Below are 16,116 nucleotides of genomic sequence, written 5' to 3'. Positions count from 1 at the left end.
CATAGAGACGACAGTTTCTCAAATGAGTCCCGTCAAACAATAAAAATAAATAAAATTGTTTGAACCTCTTTGTATATTGTTTGAAGCTCTTTGTATATTTACTACACTATATAATATTTGTTACACTTTCTGTTTCCGCGTTTGAATTCGCGTTTGAAAAGCTAAGAAATTATATGGCGCAATTATATATATGGCTGATAAATGTTGTGATCTAAACAGCAGACTGGAAAAGGAGAGGAAAAGACAGGAAGAACAAATTCATGTGCTGTAAAACAACTTTATTTTGATCAAACATGGATGTCTATTCCGGGTTTCTTGAAGTGGAATGTCAAGAAAGTTGAGGGTGTCTTGAATTTGAGGGTGTACTCGCCAGATGCACTTGCCGCATGCAACACACGCGTTGATGCTGTGGAGAACAATTCAAAGTACACCTTACATTTTGAATAAAATCTTTCAGAAGACAAAAATACGTAACATATGTGGTGTTACGTATGTAGGCCTACTTATCAACGTACCTTCATGTAGTTGTAGCCAACAGTTGCTACACAGCCAGGGTGTACTCGCCGCATGCAACGGGCCACCGGCGTGTTCCTGCGCGCACTGTGTATGCACGCACCTTCATGATGTCTGTCAACGGCGCACTGCAAAGAACAAAGTACATGTTATATTTTGAACAAATTTATTCATGTGTACCAGCCAGGGACCCTCTTTCTTACATTTGCGGCAGGTTCATCGTTCATCGCTGCCAAGGTCAACGGGCCACCGGCGTGTTCCTGCGCGCACTGTGTATGCACACACAGAAGTGCATGTTATATTTAGAACAAATTCATTCATGTATAAATTGATTCTGTGAAAATATCACAGGCATGGGTCATAACAGAACAGGAATCCAATTCCAGCAACCATGAGAAAAATAACCAGCAACCACCACGAGAAATAAACAGAGGACTAACACGGAAACAGACATGAAATGGCAGGAGATGCGGGGCAGACCGTGACACCGGGTTTCATGATGTGCGACTGTGGAACAGAAAGAGAAGAGATTTTTGGTTATGTTCAAATAATAGTGTGTGTGTATATATATATGTGTGTGTGATTGGTTGTCTGTAACGTAGCTGTGTTAACAATTGTAAAGCGCCTTGGGTATTTAGATAAGGCGCTATATAAATTGAAACATTCATTCATTCATATATATATAAATATACTTATCGACGTACCTTCATGTAGTTTTAGGTACACAGTTGCCACACAGCCAGGGACCTCCTCCTCCGTTGTGTATAGCTCACTGTCCAGACGGAGGATAGTCCTCCTCCTCACCGTAAGCTACGGTGGGGGCGGAGCACACGGAGGGAGGATAGTCCTCCTCCTCTTCTTTCTCCTCACCGTAATCTACGGTGGGGGCAGAGCACACGGAGGGGGGATAGTCCACCTCTTATTCCTCTTCTCCCTTGCCGTAACCCACAGTGGGAGTGGATCATACAGAGGGCGGATGGTCTTCTTCCTCACCCTCACCGTAGTATTTGGTGGGGGTAGAGCACACAGAGGGGGCCTGGTCTTCTTCCTCCTCACCCTTTTCTTTCTCGCCTTCCGAGTCCTCCTCCCCGAACTCTCTCTCGGGGGTCTTCTCCATCGAGCAGAGCTCCAGTAAGCCTACCGCCAGAGGTGAGGAGTCGGGGTTGGGAGCGCGGTGTCTCTCTCTCTAAAGTCATTGCTCGTCTTGGTGCAACTGCTCCGCCAGTGACTCTGTCCCGGTTGCTTCAGCCTGACGCAGCAGAAACGCAACCACGGGATCCTGCCGCATCTCGTCGGTGGTCACTGGGGCTTCGCGATGCTGTGCAGGGGAAGAGCCATGGTGGTGCTTGCTGGGTCTCTTCCCCTTCTTTGCGCGGGTCGTGTAACCTGGCATTCTGTCTGTCTGTTAACGCGTTAATTTCGATTAATTACAGGAAAATTAACGAATTAAAAAAATTAACGCATTTTAACACATTTAATGCATGAGACACTTTTGCACCGTGGAATGATACTCCGTGCATGAGTTCCAGACATACAGATTATATGGACGCACAATAAGATGAGCATGATGGAGATGACTGAAGAGGCTACGTTGGTGGATGGGAAATTTTAATATAAGAACTCCTCCATTCTCTCTCAACATTGACGGTGTACAGATTTCACCTGTTACCCTGGTCCGGAATCTGGGTGTCCTCCTCGATCCTACCCTTAGTTTCACTGCCCACATTAACTCTGTTGTAAAAACTTCATTCTTCCACCTGCGCAATATAGCAAAGATCCGGCGATGCCTCTCTCAGTCTGCTGCTGAGCGCCTCATTCATGCTTTCATTTCAAGCAGGATAGACTATTGTAATTCACTGTTGGCTGGTATTAGTTCTTCCTCTGTGCATAGGCTTCAAATGATCCAAAACTCTGCTGCTCGTCTCCTCACTTTCACCCGTATGCTTGATCACATTACACCTGTTCTCCAGGATCTTCACTGGCTCCCCGTTACATACCGGATTCAATTTAAGATACTCTTACTGACCTACAAAGCTCTAAACAACATGGCTCCTCCTTATCTGTCTGACCTCCTACTTCCCTACAGACCTTCTAGATCTCTTAGATCTTCTACTGTTGGACTACTAAAGGTACCATCATCTAAACTCTGTAGCTTTGGTGATCGGGCCTTTTCTAGACTCGCTCCTCGACTGTGGAACCCCCTTCCAACTGTGATCAAACAGTCTCCCTCTCTTTCCACATTTAAATCAAAACTTAAAACTCACCTCTTCTCTCTCGCCTATGATCTCCCTGCTCCATAATTTTCTTTGTACTGTTTTGTATGTTTTGTATTATATGTTTCTGCTTCCTTATGTATTGTAAGCGTCTTTGGGTCTCAGAAAAGCGCTATATAAAAATAAAGTATTATTATTATTAAGAAACTTTCAGATGGAAGTACAAACACAAATAGTGTTATTTGCACTAGGAGTTCGCTTATCACAGGAGCACTTCCACCCTTCGTTACCACCCAGAGATGCTCACAAGTCATTTTTTGCAAGTCCAAGTCAAGTCTCAAGTCTTTGATCTCAAGTCCAAGTCAAGTCTCAAGTCTTTGATCTCAAGTCCAAGTCAAGTCTCAAGTCTTTGTTCTCAAGTCCAAGTCAAGTCTCAAGTCTTTGTTCTCAAGTCCAAGTCAAGTCCCAAATATTTGAGTGACACTGTAGTCGCAAATCACTGTATAGTTGTAATGGTCTGTTATGACACTTCTGATGTATAATAGCTTAAACTGGTAAATGAAGAAATAAAATTTTTAAAAGTGCGCACGCACACACAAATGTTTTCCAGATAAATTTTGTATCCGTATTTTTCTCCAAAAAGTATTTTTCTTACAAAACTGACATTTTTCTGGATACAATATTCGCTTCTTTCAGTAGAACATCTGCTATATTTTGTTTTAAAAGATAAAGGAGGGCTGTGAAATTAAAAAATCACATTTTTAACTATATATATGAAAGGTCTGCATATAAAGAAAATAGCAACCAAATTAGTGATTATAAAATAAAAATTAAAAACAGAATTCAAATTTTACAATAATAATGATTCTGACATAAAAAGCCCTGCAGCAACAACTATTTGTCTCCTAATGAACTGGATCAAACACAATCTATTTGAACTTCAAGGTGTCTTTCAGTGTCCAATACAAGGAAAATGTTTATGCAACTAACGCATTACATTTTTAAAAGATCAGGATTGACAGGGTACTTGCACTTAGCCTGGCTCGGTGAGGGCGCATTATGAGGCCTCCATGACTGAACACCCTCTCTACTGGTGCACTGGTGGCAAGTCAATACCAATATTGCTAATAACCTTTCAGGCAGTGACTAACCTTTCCGGGTGGGTTTTCAGGTGGCGAATAAAATTAGATGTGGTGGAACCAGCGTACTGTATTTTTATGCCACACACTCTGCAGTTTGCTGCTCTTCTATTTGCTACTTGTACTTGTTTTGTACCCAAAACTTATTATGAATGGTGGAACAGTAGCGAGCGTCCTCACCAGCGCCGTCATGATCGCGATGTTTTGCGGCGCGCGCAGCGCCAGGTCTCGTGAGGTGTGCGGAGTGGCGCGCAACGGTCACTTGCGAAATACTTGACGCGTCGCGAAAATGTTACGTCAGCGGGAAGTAAAAAGCATTCAGACAGGCGGAGAAAAGGTTGTCAAATGAAACGCAAAAGAACATTACAAATAAAAGATTGTTCACGAGTCTCAAATCACGAGTCCAAGTCGAGTCGCAAGTCTTTTGAATGCAAGTCTAAGTCGAGTCTGAAGTCACTGTATATGCGACTTAAGTGCGACTCGAGTCCGAGTCCCAAACTCGAGTCCCCATCTCTGTTACCACCTCAACGCAAAACATGTTGGGGCTAACGCACAGGTCAGTAATGATAACTTAGCTGCTAAATGTATTCCTAGTACGAGCAGTGTCGCCAGTCAACACTCGACCACATGTCGGGGTTCAAATTAAACAAAATGTCAAAGTCCACGTTAGACAAATTGACCAATTTAGTGGTGAGATGGATTGCTGTGGACTGTAGACCGGTCTCTGTGGTTGAAGGCTTAATTAAGACGCGGCAAGTTTAAACGCCTCAGCCAGTCACGGAGGTTCGCGCTATGGTCACTCGCGAAAGTATAATCCAGGCTTTACAAGAAGTGCTGCAAATTGTGTCAACTGATGCAAGTTACGAACTGCCATCCAGAAAGACAAAGCGAAGAAAGCGGAGCCTTGCCTTTTTAAGACGCCACTAGAGGGAGAAGGAGAGGAGAAGACTGGAGAGAGAGACCACAGAGGAAGAGCAGCTTGGGCCATGCTGCTTTAGCCTGAAAATGTTTGCTCATTTGCTGGAGTAAAGGTTGAGCTATGAGCCATGTATTGCAATTTCTAGCTCAATGGAATTGACTTAGTAATTGAGTTGAAATTGATGTTCCTTTGGGATTGTTGTTTTGTTGTTTTTTGGGGCTGGACAGGTAAGGTTGAGCACGCTCCTACATATCCACCACGTAGGCCTTATCTTATTTAGACTCATTAGGTAAGGGGCGGACACCCACTTTGTATATTTTGCTTATTAGAGTAGGTAGATAAGGATAGTTGTGTTTTTTTCTTGGATTATAGAGTTAGTTCTTGCTGTTTTGGGTTTCTAGTTTAAGGTGTGTTTTGTTTTGTGTTCTTTGATTTGGTGTCGTCCAGGGTCCAGTCTTGTGTGTGTTTTTTTCCTTATTTTATTATATATATATATAATATATATTCCATATCCCACAGTAAACAGATATTGACCTTGGGAATTTTGTTGTGGTCTTCTTTTCTACATCTCAGTCTCACATTCATCCATTCCACCTGATTACCATCTCCACTTGTTACATACCCCCCCCCCCCCCCCCCCCCCCCCCCCGACAGAGCTTGAGGGGTTTGTAACAACCATCTAAAATGGTATTAAAAACATCTTCTGATTTACTTCAGTTCTTCGTATTCTTCCATATCCTGAGCAAAACTCCTTTTTGGTCAGAATTTCCAGTGTTCTCAGTGTTTGCTCTGTTTTCTGCACTCATCTATTGGTCTGTGTAGTAGACTGGTGGAAACATAAACAAGATGTTGCAGTTTATGATTATGTTCATTGATTCATTCATATTTAAATTAATATTTCTCATGTTAAATACTGAAATGCGATTAATTTCGATTAATTAATTACAAAGCTTCTAATTAATTCGATAATTTTTTAATCGTGTCCCGCCCCTAATATTATATATATATATATATATATATATATCAGTAGCGAACCGTGACCTTTAAACCTGGGCCCGCTACCCCCCCCCCCCCCCCCCCCCGAATTTTTTTTTTTTCCTTTCTTAATAAACTGCAATAAAGAAAAACTGAGACGACAGTACAGCTTTAAAAACGTAATAAACAATAATATCTGTACTAGATAACATCTTAAGCAAAATAAGTTTCCAAACAAAATAAGGTTCACAGCTCCGTGGTTCTCGGAGGCGGAATATGTAAACAGAGGACGTCAAAGGGATGAATCGAAACTAGCTAGCGGTGGTGCTAACGACAGAATTGGGAATTTAAATATGAATGGTGTGGCAAAATTTGTATGAGGCACAGAGATAGTGCTTCCTTTAGTGCTTTTCTTTAACATTGGGCATATGACTGTTTGTCACGTAGGGCAACGCCCCCTCTCGTAGCTGCCACTCTGGGTTCCCTTATGTCCGTGTTCCCTGCCTGTTCATCCCGCCCAGCTCGTTTGTCTTCGTGATTCCTCGTTTGTTACCACGCCCCTGTATTATCGTTCACACCTGTTCCTCGTTTTCTGTCCCATGTATAAAAACCCCTGAGTCTCCCTTTGTCTGGTGTTTTGATATTTTGGATGTTGGACTGTTTGCTGTTTGATTGTATACCTGGCCGTCGTGTGTTTTTGTTTTGTGATTCATAGTCTGTGTTCCCCTGTCATCGTTATGCCCGTGTTCGCCTGTTATTCGGACTGCCCTCCCGTTATTGACCCTGCCTGGCTCAGCGACGACGATTCTGGTATTCCCTTCAATAAATCTCGCTCTTCTCAGCGATTGTGTCCGTCTTCTCGCTCCGGGGCGCGAGCCCCGTTACACTGTTCTTAATTTGAAAGAAAACAACTTATATAAATGTGAAGACTGTAATAAACATAAATATTTCTATAATTTCATGTATTCACTCAAAACTCAAACTTTTATTTAGAGCAAATGTCATACCTTTAAATAGTTTTCCTTTAAGGTTTCATACAGGGCTACACAGGTGTCCATTAATATCTCACTGATAGTAGTTCGGCCAATTCGGTACTGGAAGCTCAGAGACCTAAAGGATTCTCCTACAGAGATTAGCAAGTTATTATGTGTTTGAAATGAAATATTTTATTTTAATCAATGTTCTTAAATTTACTATATTTACCAGTAGCAAGGAAACGAAGTGTGACTGACAGACGCTGTCTAGCACTGATGGCCCTCCTCATTTTTGTGTCCATCTTCAAGATATGTGGCTCCACCTTTCCAAGTAGGTAGTTGAAATCTTCAACATCCATCCTGAGAAGATCATGGAATGCCCTCCTATCATTGTCCTATAGGATAACAACATCAATATAATCTTTGGCAATATTTGGACAAAAATATATATATTTTATACAAAAAAATACTAAAGTGACCTTTTTCATAGGACTATCACCACTGAGTTCCCTAGTCAAGCTGACTCAGATTCACAAGGTCACTATTTGATTTGTTTTCTGACTTGATTAGATATCGATTCTAGATAATTGTCAATCATAATTCAACAATAGGAATGCTCTGTATTATGAAATAAAATATGACATGTTTTTAAAATATGTGACCCTTCATGGTAAAGGAATCAAGCCTTGCTCTCGCAGCCTTATGATGTAGATTGTACATTTACTAGTTGTGAATGACTGATCAACATAACTTGTGTGTATGCCAAGACAGCAATGCTGGGCGACAGCAATAATAATAAACAATTAAATAATAACTAGTGGTGGGCCGTTAACGGCGTTCGTTAATTTGATACTCTTATCGGGCGATATAAAAATTATCGCCGTTAATCTATTCTTAAAGTTGGGTTGGAAACTGGGTCAAAATGGGTAAGCAAAATATGATGATTTTCAACTTGATAGTTTAGCTCGGCTGTATTCCTAACCAAATTGCACAGTAGCGGCGAGAACGAGTTTTCAAACCTGTGAATTACAAATCATACGTGTGTACATGGATGCAGCCACGAAGTCGTCAGGTTAGGAACGTAAAGTGCGTTTTTAACGTAAAGGAACGTAAAGTACGTTTTTAGGAACGTAAAGTGGAGTGGAGCTAGGAGTGGTCGTTTTCTGCATGGTCCTAGCGCTAGATTCGTCGCTATTTAAATATTTCTTTTTAACTGTTAAAACTGCAGAGGACCAAAACCGGCTTTTGAAAAAGTCCCCCCCAAATTACGTCCGTGAGGTTAAATGTACTAAATGTTGGCTTACATTTCATATATCATGTTTAGCTGAATAAACATGTTATCAACCCCTTTTAATGTACAGTATGTAGGCTTACAAATTCATGTTTAACTGAAAAAACCGTTGAACACGAGTAGCCTACATTTTATTGAGCATGTTTTTTTTCTTCAAGTATCAAAGTAGAACAACTTTCTCAAGCAGTAAGTGATGCATTTTGGAAACAGGAGATGAGCCCCTGGTCTAATGCGCCCTCTGTATTAAGAAACCCTATCTCAAAAACTGACTTTTAGTCATTACTTGGGTAGCAGGCATATGAGCCATTTTAATATAGATTAATCTAGATTAATCTAGATTAATTTCAAGATTTCAGTGAGATTAATCTAGATTAAAAAAATTAATCTATGCCTACCCCTAATAATAACATTCTAATCACAAGTATTACTTTACTTTTATCCATACCTAGACTTCTGCAGGTAGCATGTTTTAATGTGGTGCCTTTTTAATATATTTATTTACTAAGTACATTACAGTTGGAGAGGTTCAAACCCAAGCTTCCTCACCAAATGCACTAGTTGCACGGTTTGAAAAGGTTGAGACCGATCACAGGTGTTGTGGCGAAATCAGCACCCCCGTCAAGAAAAGCACACCTTCTCGGTAGGGGGTGCATGATTTTTTATTATTATTTCTTACGAGTCAGCGTAGTTTAGAGCAGTACCTTGGATATTTCCATTTTTGGTCGTATTTCTAAGTAAAGTTAAAAGTCAAGTAGCTACGTAGCTACAAGTAGAAACCTAAGTAGCTACATCTTTACCATACCTCAAGTTCTCTCTGGAGTACACAAAGCCCGTGATGTCCTCTTTGGTTCACCCAGGAACGAGCCCACAGTCGTCGTTTCCTCTTTTTTTGTGCTTTTCTGAGCACAAAAGCGCTACCACCACGCAAAGCGCTTCTGTAGCCATTATTGTCAGCTTCTATGCCCCGCCCCCGCGTGATGATCTACGAACTATCTCCTACATCATTCAATTGCACAGCCGGAGAGCCAACCGCAGTTCTAGACCTGCAGTTCTAGACGTGCCGTAGTTTTAGATGTATGTAACGTAATATCCAGATAGAGTTTTAGTATGTCGCGGGAGCAGATGGAAGAATGATATTTATAAGCAACAATAATATATGATAGATATATGATAATGTCTGAAGGTCATTTTTGTGTTATCGTAATGTTTGTCATGAAGGATGAATCTGGCTAGCGTTAGTGTGTCTTAGTTCGTTAGTTCTGGCTACCTTTATGGCTACTTTGTAGCTACTTCGACTTTGAGAGAAATGCTAGTCCTGCGAACGTAAATTGTTGCCGGGGGTGGGGTGGCAAACGTAAAATGGACAAAAATTAAGTATTATATTGCGATCGATCGATCGCCAGTGTTTGCGCCAGAGCAAACTGGGAACTCATTGAATCATAGATATGGATCAGAGGTAAATAAACTAGATTTTTTTTCGGCGTGAGAAATCGGATGTGTGGCGTGTGAGCGAAAAACCCCAAGTATCACATAATATTTGCTAGTTGCATGCCAATGAATGTATACGAGTAAAATAAATCGCTCCTAACATTCTGGAAATGTATGCTTACTCACTGAAAGCATCCGGACATTAAGCAATTTTTGCTGATTTTTAATACAAAATAGCCTATGCCAGTAATCCAGTAGTTTCATTAAAAATAAAATATCTTCAGAAGACAAGCTGTGTGTGTAAATGACAAAATTAATCAAAACTCCCTAAAAGAACAGGGAAAATGAGGCGTACTACTTCTATTTAAATACAAAATGTGGTGTACATTATCGTTTAAAACTTGTCAAATGTTATAGATTTGGCTAAAACAATTGAGAATCAATGGGCATATTTAACAAATAAACTCTTTATACAATGAATTATTATTACTAGGGGTGACCTGCAATAGTCGCTGATTCGACTATAGTCGACTATACCCCCTAGTCGACTATGAATGTCATAGTCGAATGTACCATTCTAACTGCGTGGAGGTGTCCAAGGATGCAGCTAAGCATTAGTTGTTACATGAAATGTCTTTGTTTTCGTTATATATAGCCTTTTGTCAAATAAAATCATCCTAATTTCTGTTAATAAATATTTTAAAATGGTGTTTGCGCATTAACAATAGGCATCTTCCTTACTACACATTAATAAATCACACCCTGCAGTTGCACAATCCAACCGAGCGGAGCTGAACACGCAGAATACGCAGCATCTACCGAGATTATAATGGCTACTAAAAAACTTCAAAAAGATACAGATGAGTAAAGTGCAAGTTATGTCATCACCGTCTTTCATTTCGCACGACAACAACCAACATGGCATACCATTTAAAACGCATAAGGCGAAAAAAAAACCAGTTCAGCCGTTTGTCGTTTCGGTCGTGTCATCTCGTGTCGTCGCGGTGCGTCTCGGCAAGTAAGCCTATAAACATTTTTTGTTGTTTGCTTTTAAACCCCGTTACTTGAACCTTTCCTTATATTTTTATGCTGTTGTGTGTCAATTTTTTAATATTTTCAGGCAGGCATATTTTATTTAAAATATTTTTGACATTTTGCACAGTGCCTGTCTGACAGTTCGATCTGCGCAATGCGCACTGACGGTTAATGTTCTCTAACGTTTCATAAAAAATAAGTAAGTAAATAAATAAAAGCTGAATAAAGCCAACCTACCGTATTTATTCATTTATCTGAGTGTTTTAGGTTTTTACTTTGAAGAGGAAAAAAGTCCTGAATGAGAACGGGATCCCGTTTAAGATGCTCTAAATAAAAAAGAAATAAACCCGATTCGACTATTAGTCGACTAAAGGGAAAAGCTGACGAATCCGATTCGACTATGAAAATCCTTAGTTGAATACAGCCCTAATTATTACAATATACAAGCCCCTGAGCCTACGGCATGCATTGGAACTGCTGGTCTAGAACGAGAAGCCTCTCGCTGCAGCCTGCAAGAAGGCGGAGTTGGACATCCAACCCCGCCCACATCCAACTCTACCCTCTTCTCAAGTCCGAAGCCACGCCCATGTTACGTTCGAAACTCGGACTGTTTTTGCTCCCAGTAAACAGAACTGCCAGAACTATTTACGTGTGTTTTATAAGTGTTTTAAGTGCAGAAGTGCATTTTAAGTGCATTTTCAAGTACTTTAGCCTAAATTCCAGCACTTTTCAAATCTGAAACACAATACAACATTAAAATTGGTCAGGTAAATGTTCCCCTGTGTTTGAGGGGTGTTTCTTTATACTACCACATATCGTTTCAGGAGGACACTGCAAAGAATGTGACGCGCGCGAGGTGTGCGGAGTCGCGCGCTACAGTCACTCACGAAAGTATAACTAGCTTTATAGGGGAGACATGGAAAGGCATCGCTAAAAAGGAGAGCTCTTAATGTGATTTAGGAATGTGGATCTTGTGTTTAAAAATGTCTTTTATAGAATTATTTGTTCAATTAATTGGTTCAAAATGAAAGAGTTCCCGGATCCTGTTCCGGCAGGATCCGGCTCAAATTAAGCCCTGATTACACCCCTTCTCCATTACCAACATTACCAACATACCCCTTCTCTATCACCAACATTATCAGTAAACAGTAAACATTACCATTTTAATTGTGTACTTATGTAACCCTATAATGTGAATTGACTTATTCCAGTCTCTTTTCTGAGGTGTGGGAAGGAAAAATAGTCGGGTTACAAATAAAGGAATTTCTCTTTATTTCCAGCCGAACAGCTCAGTACTGGGAAAAACTCGTAGCGCAACTACGCACACACTCTCCTCTCGTGTGAGCACAAGGTCAGCCCCTCAGGTGTCCCTTAATTAGTCCCCCCACTGGGAAGTCAGCCCATCGGAACTAAAATGAACCAAACTGCAGTACAGTGCTACGGAACTTGTATAATATAACGTATAACATATTGCATCACCACATTTTACCCATACATTTTAACTATGAAATTAACTCTGAATAGTAAACATATATATCCATCCCCCTCACACTTATAGTAGCAGAGTTGCCAACTCTCACGCATTGAGCATGAGACACACACATTTGACCGTCTTCACAAGCTCTCACGCCACACATCCGATTTCTCACGCTGAAAAAAATCTAGTTCTACATCTATGATTCAATGAGTTACTAGTTCGCTCTGGCGCCAACCACCGGCGATCGATCTATCGCGATATAATACTTTATTTGTGTCCATTTTACATCCCCTCGTCAACATTTTACGTTCGCCATCCAATAAATAAAAATAATGAATAGCATACGTGGAACGATACACAAAGTAAACGAGGTATGTGTAAATTAAGCGCAACGACGTGTCTCTTGAACACTTGTAAGTTATTGTGCATATTTTCAAGTACCACACAGTTATTCTCGAATGAAGAAGTAGTGGGTTGGCGCACGACAGCGCATTAGAGGGTGGAGTTGGATGTGGGCGGGGTTGGATGTCCAACTCCGCCTTCCTGCAGGCTGCAGCAAGACCTAGAACTGCAGTTGGCTGTCTTTAGCTACATTCCGAGCCGCTAGGTGGCGCATGTCTAAAACTACAGCACGTCTAGAACTGCAGGTCTAGAACTGCAGTTGGCTCTCCGGCTGTGCAATTGGATGCATCTCACTCACGCCGGGACGAGGACGATGTTTGGTCGGTGACTAACGTGTAGTGTTACCAGTTACTCGAGTACGACATGAAACGAATATAGTGAACATCGTGAGGGACAAAAAAGTCGTGTAGTCTGCACTTGGCATTAGAGAATGTTTGCTTAACATTTTGGTAGAAAAGATAATTGTCCTGTTAGTTATTAATTAAGTGATAAACCTTTACAGTTAATAGTAAGTCGTGTCCTGAACAGAACAGGCATTAAATATACCAAATACAAATGACTGCATTTCTAAGGTAGAGCTGTGTAGTATTAATCCCAGTATGAGGGGAAAAACAAATGATCATAGTCCTAACCAGTTTATTCTATCTCAATTAAAAATTTTGTTTTGTAGGTGCCCTAAAACAAAATGCTTATCTTCAGAATTAACTAAAGATGTTGAGAGAGCTGTCTCAAAGTGGTTTACCAATGCTCGTGACTGTGATGGAAATCGTGCACTGAGAGTGCAGAGAGACTTTCAAAAAAGGAACGCAGAACAGATGTAAGTAATCAATAGTGAGTTACACGTTTGTGATAATGTGACTATGAAGGCATGTGAAAATCATTGTCATTTTTACTTTCCAAAACCCTGACAGCTCCTATATTGGAGTTTTTAAATGTTTTATGTACACCTAACTTGTAAACACATCACTTGGCCTTTGTAAAATCTCCCCCAAGAGGTGATTAAAGTGTTAGACATCAGTGTCTTTGGAAATTTTGAGTAACTGCAGCAGCTCAAATTAATGAATTGTATAGTATATTTGAAGGAGTACTGGTCAGGATTTTATTATCCTGTGTAAACTAGAAGCTGGCAAGAGCGTTCATAGAGTTCTGTACAGTGTATTATGGTCAGGACCCAGGTGGTGCAGAAAATGCATGCCCATTAAACAGGCCTAGATGGGTTGCCCAAAAAGGGCCCATGTACCAGCCCATTTCAAACCCATGTGGGGCCTGCATGGGCATGTTGACTGGGAAATGGTGGATTAACTCAAGAGGTTCCCATAGCAATGGGATAAAACTGACTTTGTATTTTAGCTATATCAGTGTGTTTGTGTGGCATGTTTAGTCACATTTTGCAGCTTGTTGTGTAGTGGGAAAGGTTATGATAACAGGGTAAGAGTTCCATCACTCCCTAAAAAGGTTTGTAGACTTCACTCAAAGGTGGCAGTCCTGTGTGGAATGCACTCTGTATGGAAATGTACTCTGTTGTCTTTACCAGCAACCTGATTCCCATTGGTTAACTTTGTTTTTGTGACTGCTGTCCCTTTGAGATGCTGGGGGGGGGGATCAAAGGAGAGGTTTGTGGGTGTAGGGGTCTCTTCCTCTTCTGTGCTCTTTTTCCTCTTCTGGGCTCTTCCTCTTCTGCTCTTCTTCTCTGTGAGGCAGCCTGCACCAGTCGGTATCTCTGTTTCAATTAGGTATTGGTCTTGTTACTTTAATCTAGTGTGGTTATGTTATTGTTTTATATTTTGTTGGTTATTAAATAAATCTGATTAATTGTGTAGCCACTGTCTTCCTTGGTTATAGCTATACTGGGCCAGATGAGCTCATTATTAGTATCAGTTAAAAGGTAAATCAATGCTAATAACAATTCCCTCTAAAGTATCCGATCTGCGCATGTTTATGATAAACCTCTGACAAAGCAGGCTATTGTTTATAGCAAGGTACTTTATAAAGTCTATTTGAGAAGTGAGTTCTTTTAGATTCTTACCAACTATAATTTGGAGTCAAATATTTTATAAGTTTTATTCACGTCAATCCTTCTTCTGCACCTATTTCCATCCTTGGTTGTAGGCAAGCAGGCAGGTTAGTTCAGTATTATAACTAAAACCCGTGCAGGACTAAAATCTCTGACCAAGGTAGCATGATACATACATTTTAGCCAGTTCTTAGCTTACATTTCAGCCCCAGCTTTCATCAAATTTTAGCTTAGATATAAGGCACGCCAGAGTATCTTCCAGATAATAGTTTCTTCTATAAGGTATTTTCCTCTATTTTCATTTACCCGCATTTTCTGAATTATAGAGCGCACTTCAATATAAGCCGCACCTACAAAGTTTTTTTTTTTAATGGAAAATGTTATAGCCTATAAGCCGCACCGGGCTATAAGCCGCATATATCTACTGAACTAAATACAGTGAGTCCCCGCTTAACGACAGACCGGAGTTACGACCAACTTTTTTTAATTTTGCGTGGTGCGCGGAGGAGCAGTGGCAGCACAGTAGAGTGTTGTGGAGTATTGTGGAGTGTTGTGTACGATAAGCTGAGGCAGCGCAGCCTCCACCACAGCCCATCTCGGCAACGCGATTGCTCTTTCTCACGCTGTGTTTCTATATTTACGATCAAAGCTTATCTAATTTTAGGGTCACGCTTAACAACGAACACTACTTTACGACGGATTTTTCAATCTCTAACCTCATCGTTAAGCGGGGACTCACTGTACATTTTAATGAACTGATCAGTTTCTTAACAGTGCCTGTAGCATTTCATGTGCGACAATTTTGGCTTTCAGCTGCTGTTTGTGTTGAATTCCGACTCCCCTCGTTTATCCGCGCATAAAGACGCTACAGATTATATTGTCGATTTATGTTTCTATGCATAAATAAGAGCTAGAATTTAATTATCCATCACAGCAAATGGCATAGCATTATCTATGTCCAAAGCCACATTGGCTCAAGGGTGTTAATTATTTTAAATAAAATACACACTGGATATACCGAAGTTTACCTCTGACCACGACTTCACAGTATTACAGCAGCATTATGTCTAAATATCTAGTTAGGACAAAACTAGAGTGCTCAATGAAATAAGTTATAATCATTGTAACTCCCGAATATCATCTGTTGTGTCTTTATGCGTGTGCAAACGAGGGGACTCAGAATTTGGTACAGCACATGTTGGTTTGAAAAAAAATCTCCGTTGTGTCTGCTGGTGGCATGAGCTAAATGAAAATGACCACTTTCTTCTTTGATTTACAATTTTGACCTACCACCTGATTAACTTTCTGCTCCTCTGCTTCACCTCTGACGGGTGAAGAAAAGTCTACAGAAAAGCCGCACCTTGAACAGATAGAACACTGACATTTAGTTCACTCCCTTATCTGTGTGACTCGGTTAGAACCTCTCCTCAGTTAGAACCTCTCTGTCTCTCTCTGTCTGTCTCTCTCACTTTCTCTCTCTCTCTGTCTACCCCTAGATCCAGTCTACTGTGTCTCCTTTCCTGATAAGGAGAACACCAATCATACATATGTTTTATTAGTCTTACCTAATTGTGTTGACACATCTTCGTTCGGTATTTAACTACATGTATTACTATTCAACTTGGGAACTCTTTTTTGACACCAGTGTGTTGTGAATCTGTTCTCCCACCGCTGGGGTATGGAACTCTGAGGGCTCTACAAATTTATAATCCTGTCTATGAACCCTGAAGGCTATG

General features: G+C 40.6%; 2 long non-coding RNA genes across 2 annotated transcripts; both read right to left on the bottom strand.

Annotated features, from left to right (window-relative positions):
* Positions 1–273: 273 nt before the first annotated feature.
* Positions 274–4,369, bottom strand: LOC143509875 (uncharacterized). Its single transcript, XR_013129817.1, has 4 exons — positions 1,218–4,369; positions 717–1,020; positions 516–641; positions 274–406 (listed from the first exon to the last, which is right to left on the bottom strand). It is a non-coding gene; the product is annotated as an uncharacterized LOC143509875 (long non-coding RNA).
* Positions 4,370–6,121: 1,752 nt separating this feature from the next.
* On the bottom strand, positions 6,122–10,928 carry LOC143509876 (uncharacterized). The gene is made up of 4 exons (XR_013129818.1): positions 10,725–10,928; positions 6,963–7,128; positions 6,767–6,882; positions 6,122–6,650 (listed from the first exon to the last, which is right to left on the bottom strand). It is a non-coding gene; the product is annotated as an uncharacterized LOC143509876 (long non-coding RNA).
* Between the last annotated feature and the right edge of the window lie 5,188 nt (positions 10,929–16,116).

This window comes from Brachyhypopomus gauderio, chromosome 3, assembly GCF_052324685.1.
Source record: "Brachyhypopomus gauderio isolate BG-103 chromosome 3, BGAUD_0.2, whole genome shotgun sequence".
Taxonomy (NCBI): domain Eukaryota; kingdom Metazoa; phylum Chordata; class Actinopteri; order Gymnotiformes; family Hypopomidae; genus Brachyhypopomus; species Brachyhypopomus gauderio.
The sequence above is the reverse complement of the archived record's forward strand: the minus strand, read 5'-3'. Positions and strand labels throughout refer to the sequence as shown.